The following is a 21836-nucleotide window of genomic DNA, read 5'->3' as shown; positions in this document are numbered from 1 at the left end:
TTAAGTGTTGCTACGGTGGCATTGGATGGTTCGGTTTCAGTGCAACTTTCTATAACCCGGACGGGTGTCGGTGTAGGGTCCGAGTGTTTCAAACACAGAAACCGTCAAACCCACGCGTGTGCTGCGATATAAATTTGGAGCTGTGTATAATTTATAGACTAGGCGCAAAGCGGAGAAAGTTTCGATTTCGATACATTTTAATTGTTGCATAATAACCTATTGTCGATGAATGTGGTTCTTTATCTTGGACTTTGATAAATTTGTTTGTAGCTTTCGTTTCTTTGCATGATTTATAATATTAAATTTCTAGACTTCAACTTGAATATCTAAACCGCAAATCACAGATGTGTAATTTATAACAGATTTTTTTAAAAAGCTTGATAAATTTGTTTGTAGCTTTCGTTCCTTTGCATGATTTATAATATTAGATTTCTAGAGTTCAACTCGAATATCTAAACCGCAAATCACAGGTGTGTAATTTATAGACTAGACGCAAGGCGGGAAAGTTACGATTACTTTGTTTCCTGATTGGTTTTTATCCACTAGTATCAATAAAATTTCTATGTTACAGATATTTGATGAGGCTTATCGAATATTTAAGTTGGACTTACAGCATCAATTAAAAAGTGTAGATCCAAGTTTGTTGGCCAAACTTAAAACTCAAATTAAAAGTAAAATTACCAATAGTGCCAGCTGCACTGCTTGAACTTTTGAAAAGAAATGGTATGTAGGTTAAGTCATAGAGCGCATTGATGATGCGTAATAATGCAAATTTTTAACTTTTTTGTAGAAATAGCTGAAGTGTTGTGCCTCCTTCCTCTTCTGTTCAACAATAAGTTAAGCATGTACATTGAATGTGATAATGAGGTAGGTTAATACTTTTTTGCTATAAGTTACTCCACTAAAATTACATCAGAAGAAAACTACAGTCTTGCTGTTACCAAATAGTTAAAACTTTTATGTCTTTGTTTTGCAGAGTCAAATTCTATCCACACCATATCCATGCATACTGGCAACTGAACATGGGACATCAGTATATGTTGAAAAGAGTTGGTTTTGCAATTGTTCAACACTAGAGGATGCTGTTCTTATATTGGTGACATCATACTGGATTTTCGATATTCAGTTCCCGAAGGCATTGACTTGTACATTGCAGTTGTTGTGTTACATGCTGCGCATTTCTCAAACAATTTCGAATATGACTGTTCAAAAAGTTATTAACTCACTGTTAGATTGAAACTAGGAATGGGCCGAATCCGAATTGCCCACGAAATACCACACAAACACTACTAAATTTGCCAAAACAGTAATTTCGTGATCGTCTGAATATAAAAAAATCTTGATTTTACAACCAACAATTACGCGGGTTTCACATTAGAATTTATAACGTAAATCAGTTAACACAAATTGCGTTCGAATTTACTCTAGGAAAATAAGGAATCGCAGCGCCTACGAAGTACTGAGTGGCCTATGTTTCCGCGTTTGATTTGGTAATTAAAAGCGAAAAATCGTAAAACTATTTTTATTTTAATATTGCGAAATCTTCTATAGCAGTTATAAATAAATGTTGTTTAAATTTTGTTAACTTGAATTAACCAGTAGCAGTAGTTAATTATACATCTCGTAACACTGCAATTCACAAAACTCGTAATCTTGGGCGGTCTCTTTGATCGTGAACCACGTGTTCGTTTGATCGGAAACCACGTGTTTTGTGGATTATTTATTAACGCGCCTTCAGACTAAAACTGAACGTGTTCGCGTGCGCCTTTTTTCCTTAATGACGTCATTAGCTTTCGGACTCCGCCTATTCTTTATGGGGTACTCCCAGAAGCTTAGCTTTATACAATGTCCGATTCCAGATGTTTAAAAATTAACGAAACCATTACAATTTATAAATTTTACATGCCTGGCTACAGGTAAAATACGATAAAACCAAATATGAATTAAATTCGACCGTATTCATAACGAAAAATCTACTCGTCAATACAACGTTTTAACCTTGTACTTCTGGATCCTATAATGGTGTAAAAATCGAGTAAAACTTTGATGGCATGTGGCCAATTGCCGGTGCGCCGCCTTTTATATGCACTCGGCCGGCGTTGATTGACAGGTTTTTAATTAATTCCCCGGCTCGCAGATAACGCTACAATAGAACGTTACCAATAGAAACGACGCTGGATATGCACCGGTTATATAATTTCATTTGTTTCACCACAGTAAATTAGTTGAATGACGTCATCGAATATTCGGATTCGCCGAATCCGAATAGTTTTGATCTCAGCCCATCCCTAATTGAAACTGCTTTATCACCCACATCAATTTTGTAATTAATGATTCGTTCATTGCTTTCGTTTGTTTCTTTTGATAGTATATGTGTGAAACAATTCATTTCCTTTCGTGCTTTGTTAATACCAACTCTATATGTGCATAAACATTTGAAATAAAACGGTTGTTTTATTCCACCACATGATGGAAAAGACCATGTGCAAACTTGAAAAGCTTTTAAGATGGGAAATACCATGGAAGATTACCATGAGGTTTTCCATCGTAATGATTGTTTTTTTACATCCTATGATGGGATATTCTATCGTCGATGGGACCACCCTTACACTCACTAAATTCCACCCCTAGGGCTATATTGCAATTTACAGTGCACTATGTGACATATTACGTGCTAACAATAACGGTCCTACCAAACGGACATTATTTGCTACCATCTTACCCCACAGTCCTAAACATTACGTGGTAACAGTAACCGTCTTACCCGAAGGGAATATATAAAAGATATTATGTGCTAACGGTTTCCTTCTTACCCCTAAGTTTCATATAACAAATAAAGTGTGCCAACAGTATACATTCGACCCCACGGTACTATACAAAATATATTATGTGTAATATCCCATGTTCTCCCAGAAAAATACGTAACAGATATGATGCTAGCGCTTTCATATCCTTATCTTGCTCCACAGGACCATATAACATATATTACGTACCAACCTAATCCTATCTTACTTCAAAAGACAACATAACAGATATTATGTGCTAGATAACGGCATCCCTCTTACCCTGCAGTATAATATAAAAGATATTATGTTCTAACGGTAACCATCTCATCGTACCCCACAAAACTATATAACAGAGAATATGTGGTAACAGTATCCCATCTTACCCCACAGAAATATGTAACAAATATTGTGTGCAGAAAACATTAGAGTGCTTTATAACAGATATTATGTGTAACGATCACCATCTTGCCCCAGTATATAAAAATATTATTTACTAACGGTACCCATCTTACTCCACAGAACTATATAATATATACAATATGCTAACATTTTGTTCATCTTACTCTACAGAACTATACAATATTTATTATAGCTCTAACAGTATCTATCATACCGTACAGTACTTTTTATAATAGAAATGGTGTGCCAACGGTGTCCCATCTTATCCAACTGAACCATTACGTGCTAACCAATTTCATTCTTATGCCTAAAAACTATAACATTTATTATGTGCCAACAGAAACAGTGTTACCACACTGGAAATAATAAATATATTAAGTGCGGTATTCCATGTTACCCCAAAGAAATATATAATAGTTATATTGTGTACTTTATCTATCTTTCCCCATAGTACTGTATAGCAGATATTTTGTGAAAACGGCATCCCATCTTACCCCACAGGACTATATACCGGGCATTACGAGCGATAATCCATCCTACCCCACAGTACTGAACAGATATTGTGTGCGGTAAAAACTTTACCAACAGTATTACGTAACAGAGATCATGTGGTAAAGGTATCCCCATCTTACTTCACAGCACTATTTGACATGTTACGTGCTAACAATTCCCGTCTTAAACCCACGGAAACATATAAAAAGCATTATATGTGCTAACGGTATCCTTCTTACCTCTCAGGTTCAAATAACAAATATAGTGTGCAAACAGTATCCATTTTACCCCATGGTACTATACAAAATATATTATGTGTTGTATCCCATGTTACCCCCAAAAAAATATATAACAGACATTATTTGCTAACCTATTCCATATTTATTCCAAAGAAAAATATAACAGATATTATGTGCCAACGGTAGTCGTTAACCGTCTTACTCCACAGTACTAAACGTTACGTGTTTATGCCGCGGGAATATATAAAAGATATTATGTGCTAACTGTAGCCATATTACCCCACATTACTATATAACAATTGTTGTGTGCGTTAAAAATCGTACCTAATATATTATTTAGCAGAAACAATGTGCTAATGGTATCCATCTTGCCCTACAGCACTGTACAACAGATATTATGTGCTAACGGTAACTATCGTACCCCACAGAATTATATAACGGATAATATGTGGTAACAGTATCCCATCTTACCCCACAGAACTCGATATTGTGTGGGGTAAACATCTTACCCATAGTGTTTTAAAACGGATATTATGTGCTAACCGATTCCTTTCTTATCCAAGGAACACTAAACCCGATATCATATCTTCACGATAACCATCTTAGCCCACTGTAATATATAACATATATGTTGTAGTAACGGTAGCCATCTTACCTCACAGAACTATTTAACATATATAATGTGCTAACAGTATCCATCTTACCCAACAGTACTAAATAAAATATATCATGTATGGTATCCCATGTTATTCCTTAAAACTATATAAGAGATATTATATGCCAACGTTAGTATCCCATCTTATTACACAGGGCTAATAACATATATAATGTGCTAACCGAAACCCACCTTACCTTAACGCAATATCAGATTATGTGCTAGCTAACTGGATTCATCTTACCCTACAGTATTACATAACAGATATTATGAGCTAATGGTACACATCTTATGCTACAGTACGATGTCACATGTGTTGTGTGCGGTAAAAATCACCCACAGTATTATATAACAGACATCATGAGCTAACGGTTCACATCCTACCAGACAAAACTATTTTATCTAGTAACAGTATCTTATCTTACCCCACAGAACTATGTAACAGATATTGTGTGCGGCAAACATCTTACCCCCAGTGTTTTATGAAAGACACTATATCCTAACGGTATCCATCTTACCCCACAGCTCTATATAACATAAATATGTACTAACAGGAGTCATCCTACCACACAGAACTATATAACATAATTATACGCTAACAGTGTCCATCTTACCACACAGAAATACATAACATAATTATACGCTAACAGTGACCATCTTACCACACAGAAATATGTAACATATATATAGTGCAGTAACGGTTTTCCCACAGAACTATGTAACAGATAGTGATGTGCGGTGTTTCCTTACCACGCAGCACTATTTAATATATATTATGCCCTAACAGTATTTATTACAAAACTACATATATAAGAGATATTAAGTGCTGACGGTGTACCACCCTACCCCACAGAACCATATAAATATGTACTAACCGAATCTCATCCTACCACAACGGACAATATAATAGAGATAATTTGTGCGCTAGCTAACGGAATGCATTCTACCCTATAATACCTAAAGCAGATATTTTATGTGCTAACACTATCCATCCTACCGCACAGTACTTTTAATAATCGACATGGTGTGCCAACGGTATCCCATCTTACCCCATGGAACACTTTATGTGCTAGCCAATTTTATTCTTATGCCTAAGTACAATATAACAGATATATGTGTTAAAAGTAACCATGTTACCCCACGGGACAATATAAAATATATTAAGTGTGGTATTTCATGTCACCTCAGAAAATACATAAGAGTGTTTCTCCATAGCACTGTATAGCAGATATTATGCGGAATAGGCATCCCATCTTACCCCACAGGACTCATATATTACGCGCGGTAATCCATCTTACCCCACAGAACTGTATAACAAATATTGTGTCCGGTAAACATCTTACCAACAGTATTATATAACGGACATCATGTGGTAAAGGTATTTATCTTACTTCACAGCACTATATGAGATATTACGTGCTAACAATAACCGTTCTACTCAACGAAAAAATATATAAGATGCTATATGTCCTAATGGTATCCTCCTTACCTCTCAGGTTCATATAAAAAATATTGTGTGCAAACAGTATCCATTTACCCCACAGTACTATACAATATATTGTAGGGGTGGCCATGTTACCCCAGAAAAAATATATAACAGACATTATTTGCTAACCGATTACTTTCTTATTCCAAAAAAGTATGTAACAGAAATTATGTGCTAACGGTAACCTTCTTCCTCCACCGTACTAAACATTACGTGTTAACTGTGATCGTCTTAACCAAAGGGAATATATAATCTTACCCCACAGTAGTACATGACAGATGTTGTGTGCGGTAAAAATCGTACCCATAGTATTTTATAACAGATATCATATGCTAACGTTATCCTTCTTAATTCACAGGACAATATAACAGATAATATGTGGTAACAGTAACCCATCTTACCCCACATAACTATGCAACAGATATTGCGTGCAGTAAACATCTTACCTTAGAGTGTTTTATAACAGATATTATGTGCGAACGATCACCATCATACCCCACGGTACTATATAAAAAAATATTATTTACTAACGATACCCATCTTACTCCACAGAACTACATAATATATACCATATTCTAACAGTATTCACTTTAGTCTGCAGAACTATAGCATATATTATGCCTTAACAGTAGCCATCATATCCCACAGTACTTTTTATAATAGACATGGTGTGCCAACCGTGTCCCAGCTTACCCCACCGGAACATTACGTGCTAACCCATATCATTCTTATGCCTATGAACAATATAACATATATTTTGTGCCAACAGTAAGGTTACCTCACTGGAAATATAAAATATATTAAGTGCGGTATTTAATGTAACCCCAAAGAAATATATAACAGTTATACTGTGTACGTTATCCATCTGTCTCTCTAGTACTGTTACTGTTTGCACATAATATATGTTATGTTGTTTTTAGGCATAAGAATGAAATTGGGTAGCACGTAATGGTTCAGTGGGATAAGATGGAACACCGTTGGCACACCATGTCTATTATAAAAAGTACTGTGGTGTATGATGGATACTGTTAGAGCATAATAAATGTTATATAGTTTTGTAGAGTAAGATGAACACACTGTTAGCATATAGTATATATAATATAGTTAGTTCTGTGGAGTAAGATGGGTACCGTTAGTAAACAATATTTTTTATATAGTACCTTGGGGTAAGATGGTGATCGTTACACATATAATAGTAATACTTTGAATACGATTTTTACTGCACACAACGTTTGTTATATAGTACGGTGGGGTAAGATGTTTACCTTTAGAACATAATATCTTTTATATTATACTGTAGGGTAAAAGATGGATCCCGTTATCTAGCACATAATATCTGTTACCTATTTTTTCTAGGGGAACATGGTATACCGCGCATAATATACTTTGTATAGTACCGTGGGGTCAAATGTATACTGTTAGCACAATATATTTGTTATATGAACGTTAGGGTTAAGAAGGATACCGTTAGCACATAATATCTATATATTCCCTTAGTACCCTAGGGTAAAATGGATACTGTTTGCACACTACATTTGTTATATGAACCTGAGGGGTAAGAAGGATACCGTACAGTGCTGTGAAGTAAAATGGGGATACCTTTACCACATGATCTCTTTTATATCATACTTTTGGTATAAAAATTTTACCGCACACAATATCTGTTATATCAGTACTGTGGGGTAAGATGGTTACTGGTCACAATATTTTAACATAGTTCTGTATGGTAAGATTGAATATCGTTACCACAATGTATCTGTTATACCAGTTCTGTGGGGTAAGATGGATTACCGCGCGTAATATCTGTTATATAGTCCTGTGGGGTAAAATGGGATGCCGTTTCCAAATAATATCTCCTATACAGTACTATAGAGACAGATGGATAACGTACACAGTATAACTGTTATATATTTCCCTGGGGTTACATGAAATACCGCACTTAATAATAAAGGAGTCAAAACGGGGGTGGCTTGTCATTTACTATACAATCTGCGTCAGAACAGCCAAGAAGATAGTACCAGGCGTCAACAAGCAACTAAGAGAGAATCAACAACGTACGGAGTCAACTTCAACCGAGCCAATCACTCACGTTCAACGTCGCCCCCAACAATTGGTGACCTCGGAGCACGACCTTCCGACAACAGAACAACGGTGACGTTCCCTATTTTTATTTATTCTTTTTAGTTAGTTTTTCTTATTTTTATTTAATATGGCCCAAATGTTATCATTTTTAAAACGACCTAAGGGAAGATCTTTTAAACAATTTACGCCTTATGTTCCTGAGCGTTTTACAACTAACGGTCCTAGCACTACTAACCATTTCGTGATGACGTTTTCGCGAACAGTGGGTCATTTGGGAACGCGCCTGGCGATAAGACTAAAACGGTGGGTAGCTACGCGCCTGAACAACCTTCGCGGGTAAAAGTTAACTCCCCCGATCTTGCGAGCCAAAGCACGAAAATGACTAGTATAAGCAGGGGCGTACTGGCTGATGCTGGAAACAATTCGCTTATCGACCTTAAACCTAGATTGCCCCCTTTTCGGCCTTCCGTCTGTCCGCTTATGGTTAAGTACTGTTGAGACTATTTTTGACTGCAACAACATTCATAGCGGGCATGTACGTTTCACGCATACTATTTCAGCTCTAGGTCCCGAACAGGTAAATCGAGTTGGACATTTTATTATGCATGTCGTCTACTATGATCACATTCGTAGACGAATGAAGAGTCCTATTGGTATTTTGAGTAAATGCGATGTTCATCGCGGATTCTGTAGCGTAGGTACAAGTATTATGTTTGGAAAGTGCCCTAACTTATAGATTGTTCCCCGACTAAGCCTGTGGGAACCCATAACCTGACCCTACATAGTGAGTCACAAAGTTGTCTTATCATTTAGAGGTACGTGATTTGGGACTTAGCATTCGTTCATTCTCTGGCTACTTGTCCGACTAATACTATCGCCTGCTGTTCTAAAGAGACTTTGTGTGATCCGTCTGGTCTAATTATTATCCCTCTTAATTGTTCTACCGCTCTTTACTGCGGCCTCAGCGAGTTCATAGCAATAATGCGTTCGACTCGTATGATCCGACTTCTGGTATGATTGACGAAGTCTCGGACACCTTGACTGAGAGCATGCGCAACATGACTGCCGATATACATTACTTAGAACGGATTCAGTCACTATTGTCTACTTTATATTCGCTGGTCTCCCGGCAGCATCCGGGAGAGATACTTAGTAAATTCTGGGTGGACAGCGTGCCGCCATTATTACGGTAGAAGACCTCATGACTGAGTTAACGTGTGAAAACAATAATGGGTCCATTTTGCATTCACTTGAGCACAGGAAGTTTTTTGCTACCAGACCACTCATACGTTATCGGGACAACGCTGGCAAGTTTCGCATTGGGCAGTTGTACCGTAACGGTTTTGTTTACGCCGGCGTCAAACTTGTCGAGAGTTATACGCCTGGGCGGGTGATGTCAACTTCTATGTTTTTGACAATTATACTTTGTCACACACGGACTAAAAGGTCAATTATGTTACCCCATTCTTTCCCGGTCAATTTTCACCACACCACTCCCGACTATGAATCATTTAAGAACGAGTTCCCCAAGACCGCTAGTAGTTTTGAAGATCTTACCACCCATGTTAGCGACCTAAGCCAAACCAAACTTACACATGATAAATTTTATCACTATTTAGAGTCCAACTCCAACCCCTCCAGTGCCGATATGGAATATGTTTCCAAAACGTTGGACGCTTCTGCTTATAACATTTTTCTAAATGTATTAAGTTCAATAACTTCACCATTTTGAACTTGTATAGTCATGGCTGCCCTTTCTATGACATGTTTCTGGGGAGTATTCTTTACCTTCTGAGTTTTTAAGGTGTACGGTGCGTCCATTTTTACTTTTATCCGGGGTAGAATTCGTGACGTTCGTTACCTCAATAACCCCCTGAATAATAAATTAATGAGAGCGACAATTTTATTACGGAACGTCAAACCCAAAATACCCACGCAAACGCATAGTTTTCTTTCGCCTCACTATCTTTGTTTCTATCATTTTGCTAAAAACCCATGCCTTTGTTGTAATCATGTGTATAATTTTATGTCATATTAATTTTTGTAATAGTAATGTAGTTTTTTACCTAATATTTTTTTTGTATGTTTAAGTAACCATGTTGGCGTTATCATTATTTTTGTAACTTACTCAGTGTAAACCATTTTTTTCAATAACAATGTATATCTACAGTATATCTAGCCTACACGTATTTTGCATACATTCGGTCTGGGACTTCAAGATACCTCACCAAAAATTTTTTTTTTTAGACAATCGCTGCTAGAACACGGAGGCCCTACAATTGATCACCCCACCATGCAGTTGACACATCTACGCGAATGTATCGATCTAATTCTCCACCAAACAAATCCTCAAGTGAATAATATCACTGTAAATATGTCGATGGAAAGTTACGGCCACAACAAAGTCGAGCAGGCATCGAAGAAAATCAAACAAAAGAAATGGAAATCTCCAAGGGTTTTCCAGAAAACAAAAGAGGGGGATCAATAATGGAACCAAGAAACTCCCATACCCTTCAACCATTTAAAAACTGAAATCATGAGGAGCCGTTCGCGTGGATCATCAGCACATAAAACCATCTTGTGTGGGTGTGAGCCTATTTGTAGCGGTTGATGTGGGAAAGTAGTAGATTTATTAATGTATTTTTATTCCACTACAAATATACTGCTCCGTTCGCGTGGATCATCAGCACATAAAACCATCTTGTGTGGGTGTGAGCCTATTTGTAGCGGTTGATGTGGGAAAGTAGTAAATTTATAAATGTATTTTTATTCCACTACAAATATACTGAAGTCCCAAGACCGAGTGTGTGTGCACTCACGTCATTCTAATGACCGGTTTTTTGTGTCCAACATTCCACAATCGTATAAATTTATACGTCTTCTTTGTGTAGGCTCAAAGGGAGACAATTACAGTATCATCAAAGCGTAGATAAAACACTCCTGATTTTTTTCATGTCTGTTTTCTAATGTTTACTGACGTTGCATGCCCCAGGGTCAAACTAACTGTGCGTTTTACTATTCTTTTATTGTGTGTGTTTTCATTATAAAATGAGTGCCCAAATATTGGACACTACGCATTCTCGTGAGCTGTTTTCTGTTGTCGTTGTTCGTGTTAATAAAGGAGCCAAAACCGTTGAGCGGGTGGCTTGTCATTTACTATACGCATTTTTACACTACGCATTCTCGTGAGCTGTTTTCTGTCATCGTTGTTCGTGTTAATAAAGGAGTCAAAACCGTTGAGCGGGTGGCTTGTCATTTACTATACAATCTTCGTCAGAACAGCAAAAAAGATAGCACCAGGCGTCAACAAGCAACCAGAGAGAATCAACAACGTACGAAGTCAACTTCAACCAAACCAACCACTCACGTTTAACGCCGCCCCCAATAACAAAATGCGTACTTTTCGTAAACTATCATCCCCTGCGCCCCATCAATATAATGCAACCCAACAAGTAAATGATGATATTATGCAAGACCCCTTTTGCTTTCACGCATTCCAACTGTCTGAATCAGAAGCGATGTTTCACCTACGCGTACTTGGTTTATCAGAAAGAGAAGACAAATTGTGTACCTTTCGTAAACTACCACCACAACAAAGATTGTTGTCACCCCACGTCGGTCGTCGAGTTGGTAATAACGGACCGTTGCATCAGTTGGAAGAAATTTGAGCTGGTGAAAACAAAGCAGACGAAGGTTATATTTTAGAAAATAATGATGGTCGTTTTAACGAATATTTGGAACGGAATTATAATGCGATTTACGCGAGCCATTCGGTAACCGAAGTCAGACGTTTCTTAGCTACCACAAATGCCAATAAACCGCGATGCGTTGTACATTCGTCTCTTTCAAATTCTGACCGAGGGTTATGTGTTTAGAATCAATTTGTATGAGGCGTATACTTTGGGAGCATGATGGGATAGACTTGAACTTAGATATTTTACGGATTCTTGGAATTACGTCAACTTCACTAGAAGTTGCTACCATTCGTTCAGTAGAAGATTTATATCGGTTTCTCGAGTTATTACGGTTTGGGACTTTTAAAGGGTACGCCGAACCCACGTGTTGAACGACCTGACACGAAATGGCGAACAATTGTGATTACAAATGTGTTGTTTATCATCATCACGAGGACAGATTTTTTTAATTGATTACTCCGGCGGCGCTCCTTAGAAACTACTCCGGCGGCTTTCCTTAGAAACTTTTAACTCTGCTAAGTTTGGTATCGGCGCGCATTACGGTTTGGGACTTTTAAAGGGTACGCCGAACCCACGTGTTGAACGACCTGACACGAAATGGCGAACACTTGCGATTACAAATGTGTTGTTTATCATCATCACGAGGACAGATTTTTTTAATTGATTACTCCGGCGGCTTTCCTTAGAAACTTTTAACTCTGCTAAGTTTGGTATCGGCGCGCTAAAGGAAAAATCTATGAAGATTGGCACGCAAATGCGGTGTGAACCCCAAAACCTTTCTTGGTGTTTATGGATATGAGTGACCTCGCAAAAGTCGAAAAAAGTTTAACATTGCAATATTTGCCTACACAATGTCATTCGACAGAACACTGTGTTGCGAGACCAAGTCTAGCAGTAAAGAACCTTAAGTGTGTAAAGGTACTTCTTTTACATGTGGCCCCGTTTCATACCCCGGTGGTGTTTACAAATTCCCCTCTAATATGTTCAAGTTGTTGAGGACTATTTTTAATATCGACGTTCCATTTGAGTTGCGCTTTACAACAGATTTCGCAGTGTTACATAGAGTCAAGCAAACTACAAAACGCAAGACGCTATTTGCATCCTGTGTAACTCAATTGAAGAGGATATTGTAGAACCATTAACAGAAAATCGAAGTGGAAGTGGCGGAGTACAGGCGTTGTTTGCAACTACACTTAAACCATATTCAATTACGGATTAAACAATGGGTCATTCCGAAAAGTATAAAACGCATGAGATGACCCGCTTTGTTAGCTAGTGAAAAAGTTGGAAGGCATTGATTACCTCTGTATGCACGTGGTTAACTCTGGGTAATACAATCTAAATATTCTCAAGTCCAACTTGAATAACACGTCTTGGATCGTCATGGAGGTTTTAGTATGTGAAAGGTGGTGAGGTCCAATTATTATGTTTAATCGTCTTTAACTAAAGAATGTAACTTCAAAAAAAGGCAAAGAAGGTTTTTTGACATTTGTATCTTTGGTGTATCAGCAAGAAATGTATGCCTACATGCTTTGACGCCAAACATGCATGGTAAAATCCGGGTCCGGGGTACCTGATTAATATGCCAAAATGAATCAACACAAAACATACGTGTCGTAAAATAAACACGCATCGATTAGCTTAGCACATTGTAAAATCGTCTAGTTTGTTCGTAACAGTGAAAACTAGTCAGTGTGGATAATAGATTATAGCGTAACAATAGGATGTGGTACAGACGGTGTGCAGCAAATGTAATTTATAAAAGAGTGTGCAGCAATCAGGAAACAAAGTAATCGTAACTTTCCCGCCTTGCGTCTAGTCTATAAATTACACACCTGTGATTTGCGGTTTAGATATTCGAGTTGAACTCTAGAAATCTAATATTATAAATCATGCAAAGGAACGAAAGCTACAAACAAATTTATCAAGCTTTTTAAAAAAATCTGTTATAAATTACACACCTGTGATTTGCGGTTTAGATATTCAAGTTGAAGTCTAGAAATTTAATATTATAAATCATGCAAAGAAACGAAAGCTACAAACAAATTTATCAAAGTCCAAGATAAAGAACCACATTCATCGACAATAGGTTATTATGCAACAATTAAAATGTATCGAAATGGAAACTTTCTCCGCTTTGCGCCTAGTCTATAAATTATTATACACAGCTCCAAATTTATATCGCAGCACACGCGTGGGTTTGACGGTTTCTGTGTTTGAAACACTCGGACCCTACACCGACACCCGTCCGGGTTATAGAAAGTTGCACTGAAACCGAACCATCCAATGCCACCGTAGCAACACTTAATTGAAATTACAATTTCCGTAGGTTGTTTATGATGAGATACAAGATATTGAAACATGACGACTATGCACTGACGCAGTTAATTTAATAACAGCCAAACTAAGAAACGCTATAATAAAAAAATAACACATGGATCAACGACTAATGTATGGCGAACAGCAAGAACATAGATTTGCTGAAGCATTTGCATTGGTGGTTCAGTGGTAGAATCCTCGCCTGCCACGCGGGGTGCCTGGGGATTCCCGGCCAATGCAAACTCTGTCCGGCGCCGTGGCGTAGTGGGGATCAACGGCTAATGAATGGCGAACAGCAAGAACATAGATTTGCTGAAGCATTTGCATTGGTGGTTTAGTGGTAGAATCCTCGCCTGCCACGCGGGGTGCCTGGGGATTCCCGGCCAATGCAAACTCTGTCCGGCGCCGTGGCGTAGTGGTTAGCGCGCCCGCCTGTAACCATTAGGTAATAATGGGTTCAAGGCTCGTCGCTCGCCATTGTGGGCGTATGTGTCCTTGGGCTTAACGACAATTGCTCCAACCCAGAGTGGTCACTAATGGGTTGTCCAAATTATCAGCCATACATAAAAAAAATGAAAAAATCCTCAAAAAATAAACACTCACAAAGTAACATACATGGTAACTCGTAAGCTGGCACGAGGTGTTAAACCCGTGTGATGTCAATATTTGCATTAGAACTGATTCAACATTTACATTATTTACAATAATGGGTTAAAAACATCTGCCTGTTGGCATTGGTACACAATAATAGGTCGTTTGTAGGATTGGGTCACGTGCTCAACGCCATGTTGGGACCCCAGCACCGTATTGCAATTTATATAGTGTTAGGAAGGTAATTGAAGTTTTATTTCAAAATACTGGCGATATTAAGTCTGAAGCGTTCTATATCAATTATTTGTATAGTTTAGTAGTATTTTAAGTTATTTCGATTGTTTTCCTGCAATACTTTGTCAATAAGACCTTTATTTTATTTAATAAACCCAAAGCCCTCTGACAAGCGTGACACGTATACTACATGGAGAACAATCAAGGTAATGTTCAGATTCTTTAGCATTTTGTTTATTTTAATACTGTTGTTCATGAACACATCTCGCTAGGTTTACCGTGCTCGGTAGTGACGTACTTTCTCGTTAAACCCACTTTTGGTAATACAAAGCACCCTCTCGCTAAAACGCGCGCTAAATAACGTGGAACTCACACCACTCGGCGTTCATAGCGATTTCTTGTATTTGACGCAAAAGTATTACACACAGAACTAAGTTCTGGCTTTCTTTTCCACGAAGATTTGAAATCGTAAAGCAGCAGTAAGATGCCTTTCAGTTGAACAGCAAATTTTAATATCACTGGAAGTTTTCAAAATTCAGCCAAAGACAACATTAATGTTCGCCAGCCAAACTGTCAGTGTACTACTTCGTCGTTTCATGGATAGTTTGATTTTAAACACGAGTGCCCTGACAGAGATTTTTTAATTATAATCAAACAGAATTTTCATTCTATCGTACAATTCCCAGGCGTGGTAAGTTCGATAGTATCTATATTCCTATCATTGCATCAAGTAAAGATGAGCACCTCAAGTAATTCCCCCATTTGGATTTAAGAAACAATTTAAACGATGGAAAGGGCTTTAACTTTATTTGAATAAAACTTCCTTTTAATGAATGTCCTGATGCAAGAGATCATGTTGAATTTGGAAGCTGGTTGGCTAACACCACGTGTAATTCATTCTTGCCTTTTCTACTAAATGGTGCGTATCTTATATATCACAAACGTTGACTCGATCAACAGTCGGGATCTGTTGTATTTTTAGAACAATTTAAACGATGAAATTTTATCTGAAAAGGACTTTTTTTCATATCAATGTGCTGGCGCAGCTTTCAGATTATGTTAAATTTGGAAGCTGACATCAACATCTTTTCAGAGTTGGCAACTATCAAAGTTAGTATATAGACCAAGTTAGGAAACGGATTGTAAAACAATTTTTCCATTTTCGCCCGTCTGTGACGTCATAGTCTTCCCAGCCATTATGGTGCCCACGGCATAGCATTTTATCATTGCTGAGTACTTTTTTTCTTCTAAATATTGCGTATTTTTAAGAGCACAGCACATAAAAATATGGCTTCCAACTAACGTTATATATCTCGTATTACAATAACTACATAAATAACCAACTTATATAATAAACGATAAACCGCCGATAGGCCGGGTTTTCCCCATAAACGAAATATTGCATTGTGACGTCACAGTGCCCGCGAGTGACGTTTAATACAACTTTGAAATTTGATTTTTTAAACGTTCATAACTTTTAAATTAAAGCGAATTTTCACAAACTGGCTGTTAATTTAGCATCAGTGGACATAAAACTTTATTCTTATGCAAAAAAATGCGCAACCATGAGAACCGTGGGCCGGAGGACTCTTTAACAATAAACATATACGGCAGTTTTGCATGTAAATTGCGGGATTTTTTTTCTTTTTGGCTCACAAACTTAACACCTATACCCGGCAACGAAACTTACGGTATCTTTAAATTTTCCTAATATCAAAATTATTTTTGGTCTTGTTGCATTAATAATATTAATAAACCATCCTTTCTACATTTTAGAAATCGGAAACCGCGAACACCATATCTGCTAGTACTTAAGCAGTTCAGAGCTGCATTCACTCATATTGGATTTAAATGTGGTATGGTTCTGTAGATATGTAGGTAAGCAGAATGTAAAATTTTCCTATTGCTGCATTCACTCATTGGATTTAAATGTGGTATGGTTCTGTAGATATGTAGGTAAGCAGAATGTAAAATTTTCCTAATATCAAAATGAAGTTAAGGATAACAATACTGATTTACTATTTTTGGTCTTCTAGAATTAATAATAATAAACCATGCTTTCTACGTTTATGAAAACGGAAACCGCGAACACCTTATCTGCTAGTACTTAAGCAGTTCAGAGCTGCATTCACTCATGTTGAAATTCAATGTGGTATGGTTCTGTAGATATGTACGTAAGCAGAATGTAACTAAGCTGATTGCTGCGAGTATTAAACGCCAACGTAAAGTAACCTGTTAAACCACACTGTACGCGCTGAAAACCAGTCAAGTTATGGTCATGTTTAATGCTTAACTTTGGATCAAATAGGAATTCTGTTATCTGTTCCGGTGTGGCTAGTAATCTTTTCTTATGTTCCTGTCGCTGAACTTTTACCTGAATGAACATTTCTGTCGCTGAACTTTTACCTGAATGAACATACAAAGTTTTGTTGTAGGGGAGACCGGGGATGGTTCGGACGTTTTTTTTGAAAACTGCTAATAATTTTTTTTTATATGCGTCACATGAATTTAAATGTTAGTTTGTTGTAAAGGGTGATCCTTTGCCGAAAAAGGGTAGGAGAGTCGCTTGCCAAAGCAAACTAGAAATGCATGTAAAAGGTCAAAATCCTAAGGCTTTTAAGTGTCCGATGTTTTTGTTGTAAAGGGTGAGAGATCCTTTGCCGAAAAAGGGTAGGAGAGTCGCTTGCCAAAGCAAACTAGAAATGCATGTAAAAGGTCAAAGTCCTAAGGCTCTCAAGTGTCCGATGTTGCCCCGGTACCGGGATAGGATTTTTGTTTTATTTGACACCGTTTGTAAAAACGACAAACGAAATAATAACGAATCATCTAATATATAAATCGAATAGGCTGGCTGGTACTTTAGCGCATATTAAAACAGGAAAGGTTGATGAGAAATCATAATCCTTACCCCTGTCTGTACGAGTATCATCTTCAATAACTGCAAAAATAGCTTTTTTTCATTCAGTTGCTTCATACTCTCTCCTGCTGTCGTCTTTCTTTTAAACGTTCTTACTATTTTTTATGATCTAAAACTATTGTGAGCATACAATATAATACACCTTACCAACCCGGCCATGTTGTCCGACGTATCCCCAGACACGTGGTGACATAATAAAGCAAAAACATAGCCGCCTGTTTACCTCCTGCTCAAAATCTACGTTTGCTTATTGAAGTGTTGCTTCTAAACTACCACATCCACCGCAAAAGAATTACTTTCGGCTATCAGCAACAGAACAATACCCTTACAACCAAAAACTTAAAAAGTAGATATTTCTGTTTTTTTATTTTAACTAATCGGTTAAACTGCGCATGCCCCCAAACAACATTATGCTGCTTTGTAATGGAAACAATTAAGCTTTGTTAATCTATTGTGACGTCATGTACATGGTCCGAAGTATCCCCGGACTCTTTTTTTTTCTTTTAATATTTGCAATCCTTAACATTTATTCTAAAAATCACAAGATCTTTATTTACAATGGGTTGAATATCTGCCAGGTCAGAACTCAATGCTAAATTCTAAGAATTTTACTTCTGAGGACCTTATATCTGGTGCTGCCTGTCAGTGAACCAGCAAATAGGTCGGCCAGAAAACTTTCGTTTGAGCAGAGACCATCGTATATATGCTACTCTATGATGAATATTTCTAATCCGGCTAATAATGTAATTTATTTACGCAAACAATCAGTCAAATTCGCTTAACTAATCAAAATGTGTCACTGTACACTACAATAATTTTCGTCATCCTTTTTCGTATATAAACCTGTAAAGACGCTTAAAGACGGACTCCGGCACTTTATATTTGCCTTGTCTGACTGAACTGTCGGGCGAAGTGTAACTGTCGGTTCATGCGTGAAAAGTGGTCACGTGGTCTCGTTAGCGTACAATCACTTGAGTATACTAATGGCTTGACCGTAGTTAGAAAAGACTAAGCTTTCTCCAGGTAATATAATATGTTTTTATTCAAAGGGCAGCGAGGCTCATTTTGATGAAAGTGCATAGACAAACCCAGAAAGTTAAAAAATTAAGAGCTGAAGCTCTTTACCTGCAGCAGTTACACACCAACATGCCATCGGTAAGTTTTTTTTTATATATTATGCAATGTGATACTATTTTGCTAAGCAGTTTTCCTTTACAAAATCTCCAGCTGCATATCTACAATTACAGAGAAGCGGAGCTTTTTGTCAATTACTTTCACGCGGTACGGTTTCATCTTACAGGAACATGGATTGGATTTTAGCTTACAGGAACATCTATTACTGTTGGTATTATCTACTATTGGTCTTGATCATAGATATCATATATATAACTAGATAGCGCATCTTGTGTTTTCAACCAATGTGAAATTGAATCGTATGTGACCCACTTGTCTATTATCGCATATTGGTAATGTGTTATCTGGGTTGGTTTTAGGCAGGAAAAACTAATTTAATCTAAACAAAAGTTAATCTACGGCAGATTTTATTTTACTGTATTTATATAATTTTAAGCTTCTGCGTTTTCAAAAGCGACGTTTGACCCAACTTTTACCGACAATTTACGTGAGAAACTTTTAACTCCCAACATGGTTTAGCAAGCAAGGTGTTGCCATAATCCGGCAGTCTTCCAGTCAGTTATTTGAAATTTATGTAATACTTTTTATAAGTTGAAAACTCATTTAATTCAAACAAAAAGTTCACTTATCATTAAAAACGCCCTGAAAAGTTTAAATTATTTGTACACCCAATATTTATATTGCATTTTATATTAGAGGGGGACACTAGTAAAGAACAGGTACGTTGCACATTAGGCTGGTGGGGAAGTGTTAGAGGTTGGTAGTTATGGGTTAGTAGTTAGCAAATATAACGTAAGGATTCTTCGGTAGCAGCAGAAAAATATTTGCAATGTTCGTGTATTTTACTGGATTTCAAATAACAGGCATTGACGAAGGTTTTCAATTGATTGGTTTTATTTGAGATTATGTGAGATTTTTTATCAATTTAATATTTTAGATGTATCAGTCAATAGTTGTTTATTATGAATGGTGCTTTCGTGCAAATATAATATAGTGGTAGAGTACAGTATATGAGAAAATAAACTAAATTGTACATACAAGCTTATTTTCAGAGAAATTTTATGTCAAAACGGGAAACGCAATGTGCATTTGGATGCAGTAAAGGGAGAAAATCTTGAGGAAAATTGATAGTGAAGGTAATGCAAATAAAGATACGGCAATAAACAAAAACTCCATTCACAAACTTATCACTCTTTGAGTCAAGACGATCATACAGACAGTAAACGAATCGGGAAGGTGTATGCCGCGTAAGTGAAGGTAATGCAAATAAAGATACGGCCGGGCATACGGCAATAAACAAAAACTCCATTCACAAACTTATCACTCTTTGAGTCAAGACGATCATACAGACAGTAAACGAATCGGGAAGGTGTATGCCGCGTAGGCAGAAACAATAAACAGTTAAGGGCGCGTTCATCAGCGCTAGTGACCGTATTTTATTGAAGCGGTCGTGTCGTGGGAACGTCGGACTTCTCCCTCAGCAAGGAATTTTCGGGTTCGATCAGACAAAGTTTGTGGATCGGTCGTCTCAACTCGGTGGCACGTGATGTCACGGTTACATTACGTACAAGGCCGTGCGCATCAGGAAACACGGCATTAATCCTCCCTCCTAATTGTCTGCATTTGATCATTGTTCAGTATTCGGTCACCTGCAAGAGAAAGCAAAAAGTGGGGACGGGCGACTTTGCCCTTCGTTGCGGGTTGGTTCGATTGGAGAGACGGGGTCATTTCTCTTCCAAATAGGCGGTTTGCTTCGACGCCCTTTTCACAAACAAAGGCAGATAAATCGGCAACCTCCGCTCAACTCCGAAGGACCGCTTTCTTCTCGTAACGTGAGTGGTAGCTCGGCTATATAACATTTAGCATGATCTCCATCGAACCTTTGCTTGATGACTGTTTCAGGTCTTTAAGCAAGGTGCAGCAACGGTCTATCAGTACGGACAGATTCTTTAGACCGACTGGGATCGTGCTCATTTACTCTCGGGGCGTTTTTTAGATGCTCTTCGCAGTAGCGGGCGATCTTATGCGGTTGTCCATATTCTTCGTACAGCAATAATCCATGCGCTACGGATATCCAACATCGGGCGGTTTCGAGGTGAGGTGAGTCAGTGTTGTAGTAGGTAGACGAGTTTGAAGTCGTTGCCTTCGTCTTTCTACTGATATGAGTTTCAAACTGTCCCACGAAGGTCCAGTTCATTCAAGGAAACGGGAACCCCGCCGGGTTGGCGGGTATCCTCGTGCGGGAGGGGACGTGGATAACGGTCACTGATTGGAGCGATATTTTTTGACATATTCTTCGGGGCAAATCTTTAAAAACTACAGCAGCTTATTACATTATATTCGACACTTTTTATGTTCATAGTGTGGAAACAAATCTTACCTCTCGTAAAAAGCCACACCAATCGATGACTGTATGGTTGGACAATTCCGTGTATCTGCATATTTTTTGTACCGAGTTGGTGTCACGTTATGCCAAAAAAATTTGGGGCGAAAGCACTCAACCAACGATAATACTCCTTGACAAAAAAGGAGTGCTACATGATTGAATATGTTGTTTTACATTTCTAATAAAACGTTGTTAATATAGTTTTGCGGAGTAAGTTGCATCGTTAGCATACGGTGAAAACTGATCTTACCTCCCGTAAAAAGCCACACCAATCGATGACCGTGTATGGTTGGACAATTCCGTGTATCTGCATATTTTTTTGCACCGAGTTGTCACGTTCTGCCAAAAAAATATAAGGCGAATGCACTCCTCAACCAAAGATAATACTCCATGACAAAAAAAGGGGTGCTTCCTGATTGAA

At 37.7% G+C, this 21836-nt stretch overlaps 1 long non-coding RNA gene and 2 pseudogenes across 2 annotated transcripts in view; all 3 read left to right on the top strand.

Annotated features, from left to right (window-relative positions):
* Nucleotides 1–21836, top strand: part of LOC149724248 (uncharacterized) — a 177150-nt gene that overhangs the window by 72542 nt on the left and 82772 nt on the right. The gene's annotated exons all lie outside the window — the stretch shown is intronic.
* On the top strand, nt 549–2446 carry LOC149724259 (uncharacterized; annotated as a pseudogene). Its single transcript, XR_016386736.1, has 3 exons — nt 549–723; nt 791–867; nt 977–2446. The product of XR_016386736.1 is annotated as an uncharacterized LOC149724259 (transcript).
* LOC149724258 (uncharacterized) lies at nt 7847–10150 on the top strand (annotated as a pseudogene).

Source organism: Ciona robusta, unplaced genomic scaffold, assembly GCF_009617815.1.
Source record: "Ciona robusta unplaced genomic scaffold, ASM961781v2 AP042737.1".
In the NCBI taxonomy this organism is placed as follows: domain Eukaryota; kingdom Metazoa; phylum Chordata; class Ascidiacea; order Phlebobranchia; family Cionidae; genus Ciona; species Ciona robusta.
The sequence above is the reverse complement of the archived record's forward strand: the minus strand, read 5'-3'. Positions and strand labels throughout refer to the sequence as shown.